Consider the following 12507-nt stretch of genomic DNA (forward strand, 5'->3'; position numbering starts at 1 on the left):
ATATGCGATACAAATGTCGCAATTTATCATATCAAAAATGTATACACACTAAAAAAGTGAAAAAAGGAAAAATGAAAATGGACAAATGATCATATACTGACATATCATCAGTGTCCACACTGTGTGAAAAATGTGATACGGTATAGTGACGTGAACCAGTGATGCACAAATGAATGTATCTTAAATATAAACCATACAGACGTACATATAAAATATGGTGTTCATAATACAAACACAGTGATGCGTACAAAAGTAAAGCAATAAAGGTGAAAATCAACAGTGTCAATACATCAGAAACGAGTAGAACTACATAAATCCATATAATTATAACGCCACAACAGGCATTCAAAGGGGTCTTAGGGGTAATGTCTGTGCTTCATGCAGATGTCTAGTGTTCTTAGAACAAATCAAAAACGATCAGCCGTTATAACACTACCTGAGATTGTGCCTCCACCTTCTGGAAATGGGGGGATTCGGTACTCTTACCCTGAGTATTGGATCCACATGCCAGCGATGGTGAATCGAGCAGACATAGACGTGGATGCAGTAGGCATGGATCGAACCCCAAAGGCAAGGCACTCCAACTCCTTCCTTGGTGACCAATAGTAATCAAGGGTGTGACTCACCAGCCATGATCCTCCAAACAGTGATGATGATTAAGAGAAAAAAGCCCTCCACATAGTGTAAATCTAAAATGGTGGGGTTTATTGAAGTAAAAAGTCCAACATCCAGACAGATGAGTACTATAAAAAGTAGTTCAATTAAACAAGTAAAATGGCGCAGTAAAAGTGGCTTGACAACCGTAATAACCCAAGGATGAATTCCCTTAATAATAACCAAATGAATTTACAGATTGTGTTTTATCCTGTCTATCATTAGTATCAGGTGACCGTGATCAAGATGCTTTTTTAGCACTACACAGTTATTCTACATACCGTTTTACAATTAGTCTTATTGTTGTGTTGGCTGCTCACAATTGAGATTGGCGCAATTTATTTTGAGTACTTAACAATAGAGCTTGATGGCTTCACAATCAGCCAATCAAGCACAGGCAAACAGGAGGAGTTCTCAAATCTCAACCAATGAACTATGACTAGGGCAGTGTATGGGCTTGTCTATGCAGGGGCAGTGTGTGTGATTTCCCACTCCCTGTACCTGTAAGCCATGCTCTCAAGTAAGACAAAGAAAGCCACATGGCTGGCCTTAAAATCATTGACACTGTCCCCGACCATAACACACCCAAACACTGCTGTTTTTATCGTTGGCGTGAATCCTTATTCTGCATTGTTCAGAGAACAACGCATACCCGGATTATTCTACCATTCTGGAGGATGGGAGATTATCTGCAGGTACATGCCATAGCCCCTCCACATGCTGATCAGACACACAGAGTGACACAAGCGTACATCCCCCCATAACCGATAATGTCTTCTCAGAGTGAACACATCCCCCCAGATGATCGTCTGTGCATTGCACAATGGCCCTTCGCTGGCGGAGGGCAATCTGCAATCACTTCTCTGTATCCTCAAGAAGCTTTCCACTACCAAAGATGTCTCAACTGGCCTCAGTTTGCCCCAGTCCACTCTTTAGAGAAGGCTGCAGGAGAACTAACACTGGGAGACACTGTGACAATACATATTGAATACATAACATTTCCACAGCAGTCCCTCCTATTTTGTCATATGCTCCCATGTGTCCCTCGATGAATCTTGATCTTCTTCTTACACCTGGAAATGAATCAGTCCTTTCAGTCCATATGAGTCCATAAAAAGGAAAACATGGCTTGACTTGTAGACTCTGTTCTTCAGGAGGGATGACTTAGAGGAGGACATGAATGCCGGTCAGTCTGGGATCCTCTGTGTCTTATACGTGGGTTGGGCTTCAGGGCATCTCATCTCACTGAGGAAGATGTGGTCATCTGCTTGGGCTCTGTTCACTCGTCCAATCAGACAACAATAGCACCTCATCACGGAATATAGAAGGAATAGAAACAAAAACAACATGAGTATATATACCCTTACTTCCTTCAACGATGATCCATTGAAAAATAAAAACTCCCCAAAGATTCCCAGACCCTTAAAAGGATTCCAACCTACACTAGCTATAGCTCTGGCTTTGCCTTGCAGGGAGCTAACCTTATCCATATGGCCCTGAACTTTATCACTAATATCCTCGATCCAGGTATAACAATCTTTTCCTATGAACTCACAGAAACCCCCCTTGGATGCCAACAGATAATCATGTGCCATGTTTTAATAGAAAGGTATTGATTTGCTGTTGTTCCTATGGGATCTTCCTTGCAACTTCAATAGTTTCATTGAACATCCCATCCACAATGGATGAGAAATTGTTCAATCGTTTCATAAGCTCAAGCCCCCACCCTGCACAGGAACCATTCCCAGACCTTGTTGGGGTTGGTGAACAATTCCCTTCTAGCTGTTCCTGCCATTCTTACCTTCTCTCGCCATCAGATCCTCACGATCGGCTGTGCCATAAGATGCTGGGATGAGTTTCACCGGGACGCATGAACCTCTTGCATTAGGGGGAGTTACCATTATAAGCTGTAGGCCGGCATAAGTACCAAACTAAAGTTGAAACACACTTGTGGGCTACCTAGTTGTCCCAATACCCAAACTGGCAAGAATCAGAACTATTGTTAAAACTATAACTAATTTTACCCTCTAGAAATGTATCATTAAGTTCTATTGACAAGTGTCTGTTTGGAGTTTTTACTAGTTTGTCAAAACTCCTCATACCAACATAAACATCATATATAGCATATATCGCTGTCATTGCTGGGGTACTAAAGCTCGGTGGAGATTCAGAGTAGACTCAGCAATTGGTCCTGTTCACTTTCTTAGCTAGTTGGAGAACACACTAAGCTAAAAATATAAATAAACAAAGATACTCCTCATCCTTTGGTGTAGTTGAGCAGCTTCTTGAACTGGCTGGCGTGGATCCAGTTGTCTCATCCAAGCTTCTTTACAATGACCCAGTCACCTGGTCAGAAAGAATGTAAACCGGTTATTGTGTCAGGGTCCAGGAGGGACTTATGAACCCTCTGGTGAACCTTTTGAAGTTAACGTTACAGTGACTGCACCCACCCCATCAGCTGAGAATGTAGGCAACAGCTGCTGAGTGAAGTACAACCCTGTTTTTGATTGACCTCCAAACAAACCTCATATGGCAATAATCCAGACATGTGAGAACTCAATGACTGTGGTCACTGCATAACCTGTGCAAGGCTTACCATCTGGGGTGTAATACCTGGAACCATTGACAAAAAGATTCTTAGCATCTGGGATGGGAGCCTCCTTCACCAGACTGCTGGTTGCTGATTCAAATTCCATTAAAGAAAGACAGTCGTGGAAAATGTCACCCTACCAGGTCACAAACTTGGTTAGAATTAGAGAGTTTAGAATTATTAGTTTGAAAACTGTCATTCTCACCATTATCTCCCCATTTTCTTCCTCATTACAAACTGGAGGAAAAGATGCAGTGTTTAGAATGGTGCAGAAAAAAACAATGAAACAATGAAACAGCCCATTATACTTTTAGCTTCTTTTTAGGCGTGTGTATTTATGCATGTGTACAGCAATCTACATACACCTGCTTTCTATGTACATACACTTTCAGAAACTCACTGGACCTGAAAAAAGATGCTTATAAACAAAAGTTATTACTCTATATTTTATCTTTAACCTGCAAAGAATGGCAAACAATACAACATTTGTGTACATTGGTAAATTTTCACTGACATTCTTCAAAACTGACAACAAAGAAACACTTTGTAACTCTTATGTCGCGTACACACGACCGGTTTTGGCATTGGAATAAACTCTGAAGGTTTCTCCAACGGAACTCCAATGGAATTCCGCTCAAGCAATCTTGCCTACACATGGTCAAACCAAAGTCTGACCGTCCAGAACACGGTGACGTACAGCACGTACGATGGGACTAGAAAAAGGAAGTGCAATAGCGAGTGCACCACCCTTTGGGCTCCTTTTGCTAATCTCATGTTTATCTCGTGTTAGTAGAAGTTTGGTGAGAGACGATTCGCGCTTTTCAGCTTTTGTGCTTTTCAGTCCATTACTGCTCTTCAGTTGGTGCTCGTGGGTTTGTAGCTGCTTTTCAGAGCGTGTAGACAGTTCATATCTGTTTTTTCAGTGTGTTCTTGTCCGCTTGTTTCTGATTTTCAGTTTGCTCTACACAGGCCTTGCTGTTCTTCAGTGCGTTCTGTTAGTTCGCTCTGACCAGCCGACCGTTTGGAAGCCATGTTGCGGGTACGTACTCCTCGTAGAGTTCATGCTATGTGGGTGCTTGGTGTTGGGGTTCATTCTTTGACCCAAGCCCAGTCCATGAACAGGGTGGGGAGGAGTTCATGGACCAAGAATTGGTTACTCCAGCAAGACCAATTCTCTCATATGCCTTTGCTCCGTGAGATCCAGGAGAATAATTCTGATAATTTAAGGAACTTTCTCAGGATGACAGACCCCATTTTTCACCATCTGTTGGCTTTGCTGACCCCTTATATTAGCAGGCAGGATACCTGCATGAGGTAAGCCATCACTCCGGACAGAGGCTATACACGTTGCTGTACTTAGCGACTTGGAGAAGTCTACAGGACCTCAAGTTCTCGACGGGCATCTCCCCCCAGGCTCTGGGGATCATCATCCCAGAGATCTGTTCTGCTATCATTCGGGTCCTGCAGAAGGACTATATTAAGGTAAGTTTTCTCCTTTAACATCACATTCTATTGTATTTAATGTTTGCTAATGTTTTCTATTTCTTTCCTCATAAAATAATTACCATGATTGTGAATGTCCCCTTTGTTCTCATGCATGCTGTAATCGTTTAGAATGCTCCTTTTTTGTCCTTTATGCATATTTCCCTTCACTAACCTCCCCAGCATGCTATCCCGGGCCCATACACACCTAGCCTAGTTACTTAACAATGTATTTTGTCAGCTCCATTGTAGTGCTTTACCCCAAACACCCCCTAAAATGTGTCCAAATGTTATTGTTGTCCTTAAATTCATGCAGCGTGCCAGAGGCTTTTTTTGGGGTCCCAAACTCAGCTCAAACCCTCCACCCCCCCTAAAATTTTTACAATGGGCCATCGGGGGGGGGGGGAATCTGATAAGTGGGCCTTATATTTTTGGCTTTAAATACTCCTTCAAATGAATGTTATACTGATGTTGGCCAAGAATGTTTGTGTCTAATCTGCTTGCAATGTTATGAGCAAAAGTACTAAAATTTTTTTGTCTGTTTTGACTCCACAGTTTCCATCAACGCCACAGGAATGGCAGACTGTGGCCTCCCATTTTGCCGACCATTGGGACTTTCCCAACTGTGGAGGGGCTATAGATGGGAAGCACGTCCACAACATGCCACCACCCCATCCGAGGTCTTACTATTATAACTATAAGGGGTTAAATAGTATAGTGTTAATGCCAGTGATGTTGGCACAATATGAGTTCCTCTATGTGGGCATGGGGAAGGATGGTCGGATGTTGGATGGAGGAGTCTTTGCCCAGATGGACTTTTACCAACGTCTCCAGAGTGGTGGCCTGGGATTGCCACCTGATGCAGACAACATTGAAGGACTCACGTTTGTCTTTATTGCTGATGAAGCATTCGGTCTGGGCGAGCACCTGATGAGGCCATTCCCCCAGAGGACCCTCACTCCGGAGAGGAGGGTTTTTAACTACCGGCTGGCCAGAGCAAGAAGAGTCATTGAGAATGCCTTCGGGATAATGGCCAGTAGGTTCCGCCTGTTTCTGACAGCCATACACATGGCGGACGCCAAACTGAACCACATAATCTTATGCTGCATCTTGCACAACTTTTTACGCAAAAATGCATACAATTATATAGCCTCATTTGGGCCTGAGGAAGAACTTCCTGATAATCCCCTGATGGGCCTGGATACTGGCTGTCCTAAGCGCCCGTGAAGTTCGGGAGAAATATGTTAATTATTTTATGGCTAGGGGGGCCATTGCAATGCCAGACAATGTCTAAATATTTTTTTCTGTTCAAACTTTTTTATTGAAAAAAAAAGAGAAATAAAGTTTAACAGGCAATATATATGCAACTTATAGCAATGAGCGTTATACATGTTTTTTTCCCCATTGAAGATTAAGTTATAACAATTTTCAGGGGTAAGACGTGAACCAAAGGTCGGGGACAAAATTTTCGCAGAGATAACTGTGGACATATTATAACAATTTCCTATTACGGCTAGGAAATGAAATGACACTTATAAAAGAACAAAAGCAAAAGTTGAAAGTTTGTACTTTCGTACGAAAAGTAAATCTGCGAACATATATAGAAACAAAATCTGGTAGACTATTTGTTATCTATAAGTAAAGTTACCTGTAATAAGAGCGTAAGAGGAAAAGAAAGTGGAAAAGAAAGAGACAGAAGGATGAGAGGTATAGGCAAAGTAGAGAGAGCTTAGAGAGGGATAGAGAAAGGGGAAGGGTGGTCGGGGGGAATGCGATAGCACACAATTTGGCGCTAAGTCTGTCTAATTGTGTTGTGGTCTAATTAAGGTTTAAGGAGGCGCTTATCAAAGTCTGGGGGTAGAAAATGTTCAGTCCAAGGGTTCCAGATTTTGAGATGTTGGGGGATCCTATCAAGGATCGTTGCTTCTATTTTACTGTGAATCATAGCCTGAGTAACCCTATTTTTTACATCAGCTGGGGTGAGTTTTGGGGTTTTCCAGGCCCTAGCTATCATCTTTTTAGCTGCTGTTGTGAGCTGAAGGAGAAGACGGGTCTGAGATCTGGTGAAATCTGAGGGGATAAGATTCAACAATGCTATAGCTGGGTCAGGTTCAATACGATGTTGAAATAGAGTGGAGGCCATTTGAAATATCGCAGCCCAAAATTCCTGTGCTATTGGGCATGTCCACCATATATGTGTGTGGGTACCTCGCTCGTTACAACCATGGAAACAAGTAGCTGGATAGTTTGGGAGAAATTTGGAGATCCTGGCAGGAACTAGGTACCATCTCATGAGTACTTTGTAGTTTGCTTCTTGCGCGATTACATTTTGTGAAGCTATTTTCGTATTGAGCCAGATGTCAGACCAGTCCTCTGCAGCAAGATCTATTGCAAGGTCTTTGGACCACTGCGCAGCATAAGAGGGAAGGTTGGTTGGGGGAGAAGTCAGATGAGTGTATAAAAGGGAGATTAGACCAGGGGCGTGAGGGTCAGAATTGCAAATCCTTTCAAAAGTGGATAAGTCATCTAATGAGGTATGTGTACCTATCGTTGTTTGAATAAAATGGGATATCTGTAGATATCTAAAGACTTCTGTAGGGGGGATATCAGCTAGGTTTTGTAGCGAGGAGAACGACTTTATAGTGGATCCAGAAACAAAATCACATATGCGATATAATCCCGCCCTGAGCCAGGTTTAAAATGAGCTCGGGCTAACTTGGGCTGGGTAAAATTTCAGATGGTCCAAAAAAGAAAGTAGCGGGGAATGTGGAGATTGCAGCTTAAAGGGACCTCGAAGTTTATCCCATAACTTAAGGGAGTGTCCAGTTATAGGATTACTGATTGGACCACGGGTTGTGGGGGGCAACCATAATAAGTTAGATATTTTGAGTGGGTGTAGGTCGATAGCTTCCAAACTGACCCAAAGAGGGATTTCATTTTGCGCGTGATATAGAGTAATCTGGGCCAGCTGGGCGGCATGGTAATATCCCAAAAAATTAGGGAGACCTAACTCCCCCTTGAGTTTACTACGAAGTAGTACAGATTTAGAGTCTAAATATTTTTTTACAAATAAAAAAATTATATCTGATAAAATCTTGCATTTTCTTTATTGCTTGTGTTTCTTTTTGGCTGTCTCCTAGGTTCTCCTAGTGCACTTGTAGTGCCAAGTGGATTGTCCTTTAGTGAATAAGCCCCATTGCCACTGTAAACACAAAATTACTTACAAAACTGGTATTGAGCATTAAAAGAAGAAGCCACACATTGTTGATTATCAAAATTTTTACTCTGTGCACATTCACATATGCGTTATAACATTTTTTAGAAAAATATTTTTTTTTTCTCAATTTTTTTTTTTTTTTTTTTTAGAAACAGGCATGTTTTAAAACATAACATACACAACTCTGGAACTTACAAAGTTCAACGTATGAACACCGAAGGCAATATCAGACATTATAGTTTCAAAAATTGTCTTGATATTGCCTTTATCAGATGGGGTGATGTCACCCCTCTAAAAGCCAAATTTTGAAGATGTATACAAATTGGGAGTCAAAATGGGTATTTCCCTCCTGATCCCATGCCTAATTTCAACATGTGCTATCTCCCATCATGGGGGATCAATGGATGTGTTTTGGGGGTGCAACCCCTTCCTCTCACCTACTAGAGTTACGAGGAAGGGGTTGCACCCACAAAACACGTACATTGAGATCCTCTGATGGCAGATAGCACATGTTGAGACACCGTGTGCATCTTTAAAATTTGGCTTTGAAAATGTACAAAAAACAAATTGGTTTAGTCCAACAAATGGGAAAATGGATGGGATTTGAAAGCAATTTATATTCTCCCAACACATATATCATGTTCTTCATTTGTTGTTCCATAACATTCAGTTTCTTCCTTATAATGTCTATTTCACCATTCCACACCATGATGTTGTGGATGAGCCTTTGGGTGCTGTCACTTGTGAAAGGTTCAGCTTGCTCTTCAACAACCAGCACATCACCTAAAAATTGGTTAAAAAACATGTATTTTAAATATGCAGGCATACATAGATTACCCGAAGCTGGCATGTCAGACACTCACCTGTTTGGGTGACAATCTAGCCCACTTCCTCCACCTCTCCTTCCTCCAGATCCTCGGGAGGGCTTGGGCTGGTTTCTCCTTCTTGGTAATGTGGGGGGTTCCTGGTGTCCTCTGAGTGGTGTCCTCCGAGTCTTTTCTCCCCTATGAGAATGAAACAAAAGGTATACTTAGCACACAGATATTTGAGTCCAGAAATAGGAACATGAAACATTGCTGGGAAGTGGGGTGCAATTGTCTGTTTTGGGCAGAGTTCCAAGCTGAAGACATGATTTTTTACCTTACCAAAGCTGGAATACTTACCTATTTGTGACTATTTTCACACATGGAGACACCCCAAGTATCCACTGGAGCACCTGTGTGGGACACCTTAAAAAGTTTGTTCTTGTGTCCCACACTAGTGCTCCTGAGTCCAAATGTGTAAACAGCTGCTGAGTGTCATCTCCTTACATTACACTGAATCAAGCTTGCATTTCATTCTAGTTACAAAGACATCTAGACAGAAATGTACAAAACATAATTTTATACAAATAGGCATGACTAAATGTATTTATCCTGTATCTGGCCAAAACATCATATTTAATGAGGGAACAATGTTTCCTATGACCGATTACTGTGCCCTTGAACATGAAATTCGCCATTTTAAAATGTACAACAGTAAAGAAAAGCACATGGCGCAGCATGCAAGTAATAATAATGATAGGAACACACGGCAAGTACTTACTTTTTAGAAGCACTCTCTTTATTGTTCTATGCTGATCCGGCTCCCTCAGTTTCAGGTCAGACCAGTGGTTCCTTATTTGCTCTTTGGAGCGTCATACCCCAAAATTCTGCTGCAGACTCTTCAAAACTTTCGTTATGATCTTGGCCTTTCACAAATTAGGGTTTAAGTATGGTCCATGCTTCCCATCATAGTCGTTCCTCCGCAAGATGTACACCATCTCCACCATCTCTTCAAAGGCCATATTGGAGGCCTTAAATCTCCTCCTCCGGGATCGTGTCATTTCAGGCTCCAGGCTTCCCTCCTCCTCGTTACTGGAATAATTTCCACACACCTGCTCTTTATCCTCCATGTTGCTCCTAAGAGAGAAGGGGCGCTGAAGAGAGAAGGGGCGGGGAATCTTCAAGAAAGAACGTCAGGGGCGGGCAACGCGGAGTTTCACACATGCGCAGTCTATATCAAGCTAACACGCATGTGTCATACATACGATCTGTGTGTGGAGGGAGGATGAACGGGAAGTGGCGAGCATCCTAAACGAAGGTAAAATTTGAACTTGGCCCATCACAGTGGCCTATACTGCTTCAAGATTGAGGCCTATATTGGGATATGATAATGAGAGTTTAGGCTGACATTAGTGTTTTTGTTTTGTGTATTGTCTTACAGCAAAGATGAATCACTTTAAGGACCCAGAATTCATGGCCAGTTTCATAGACAGATACAGGGAGATGAGGAATTTGTGGAAGGTGAAACACAGCTCATATTATAATAAACAAGCTAGGAGGTCATCACTGAAGAAACTTCTGGAATTTGTGAAGACTCGGGTCCCCGATGCAAACATGAAGTTTATGGGCAATAAAATTGAGATCTTGAGGGACATGTATAAGAAGGAGCATAAAAAAAAACAAAAATCATTCAGTTCAGGAGCGGCAGCAGCGCAAGTGTACGTACCCAGGCTGTGGTACTTCAACAACTGTGGTTTCTGTACGACCAGACTGAAGCCAGGGAATTACTTTCTACCCTTCCCTGCAGCCTTCCCTCCACCCTTCCCTCAACCCCAGCAGAGGCTGATGAGGAACAACCTGGTCCTTTCATCCTGGAAGAAGTGGATGTGCCCAGCTGGAGCCAGGTATATTATTTGTAGACATATTTATTGTCCTAACATTAATGATGTTAACTAAATGTTATAATTGATAACTAATTAATGATTTTAAACAAAGTGATTTGCATATGAATAGACAGTAGTGGCTAAAATGTTTGGGACAAGAAAGAAAAATGCTGGGGTCAGAATGATAGTCTTTTCTAATTATTAACATTCAGTTTGCAAGTCATGAGCTAAAAATTGTGTGATCGATGAAGCAAAAAGTAAAACTATGTCTCCTTTTTATACACAGGATGAGCTCAGCCAGGAGGAGGGTCTGGAAAGTGGCAGGCAGGAGGAGGCTGTGCCCAGTGACAGCCAGGAGGAGGCTGTGCCCAGTGACAGCCAGGAGGAGGCTGTGCCCAGTGACAGCCAGGAGGTGGCCGTGCCCAGTGACAGCCAGGAGGTGGGCGGGCCCAGTGTCAGCCAGGAGGTGGCTGGCCCCAGTAGGAGCCTCACCCAATCTCAGGTGCCTCCCCTCTGCCTTCAAACAAAAAGGCCCAGGAAGAGGACGAGGACGGAGGAGGCAGCACTGGGCCCTCATTAGGGAATGATGTGCTCAGAGACCCCCCAATGCTGAAGAGGCCTATGGCTGCTATATAGCCACAAGATTGTTGAAACTGGAGGAGGGCCAATGCTTAAGCTGTGAGCGAATTATTTTTGAGGGCCTTCAGAAGGGTTTGAGGGGCCAGCTGACAGAGAACAGCCACATATATGATCTCACCCATCCTCCTCCTCCTCCTCCTGCCACAAGTACACCACCAGAGCCACAGCCTCCAAGGAAAGCTGCAGGGAAGGCTGCAGGGAAGCGTGGAGGGAAGGTTGCAGTGAAGAGAAGAAAGTGATGGCCTGGGTTCAGTCTGATCTGACAGAAGACACAGGCTGGTGTAGTACCACAGCCTGGGGACATAGATATCATCTGCTGCTGGTCCTGATCTCGGGGAGTCCTAGACCAGATTGGGCTCAAAATTATATGGACTCCTCAAGATAAAATTTTTTGTTTACACAGACTTGATGTGTGCCCTGGGGCCAAAAGGCTTTGCAAATTCCAAAAGTTTCTCCTGCCTTGCCTTCCTCTTTATTTTGTTAACCAGAATAAATGGATATTTTATTTTGAGAAAATAGTTGCCTATATGTGTTTTTATTAAAATAGGACAGATTGTTTGTGAGTAGGCAGGTACATTTCAAAAAGACAATATCAAATTAACAAGGGACACCAACCAGTCTCCTTGAGGTTACAAAATACAAGATAATAATGTTATTGTGGTAACTTGACACACCAAAAAATAAATAAATTATGGAGATCATTAGAAAATAATTTTGCAATAATCAAAAAAAAAGGAGATCTTGATGAAAAAAAAAATGATAAAATAGATGACTATAAAAATTAATTCTCAACATTATTCTGGAGATCTGGCTTTAAAATAATAAAAGATTATTCATGAGATCACGAGAAATAATAAAGAAAAAAGTTTGTGAGAACTCTGTGTGAATATCAGCAGCAAAACAAGTTCATTCTTCTAGCATTATAAAGCACAAAAGAATGCGCTGCATTAAACGATCACAGATTTTGAAGGCTAGTTTTACCAGACTGAGCGCTTCCGTCTCGTACTTGCTTCTGAGCATGCGTCGTTTTTGGTACGTCGGAACAGCATACAGACGAGTGGGTTTCCCGGCAGTAATTAATTCAGTCAGAAAAATTTAGAACATGTTCACTATCTAATGCCGCGTACACACAAGCAGACTTTCCGGCATACTTGGTCCGGCGGACAATCCGATCGTGTGTAGGCTTCGTCTGACTTTTTTTCCCCAAAAGTCCGCCGGACCTAGATTTGAAACATGTTT

This window comes from Aquarana catesbeiana, linkage group LG01, assembly GCF_042186555.1.
Source record: "Aquarana catesbeiana isolate 2022-GZ linkage group LG01, ASM4218655v1, whole genome shotgun sequence".
Lineage (NCBI taxonomy): Eukaryota > Metazoa > Chordata > Amphibia > Anura > Ranidae > Aquarana > Aquarana catesbeiana.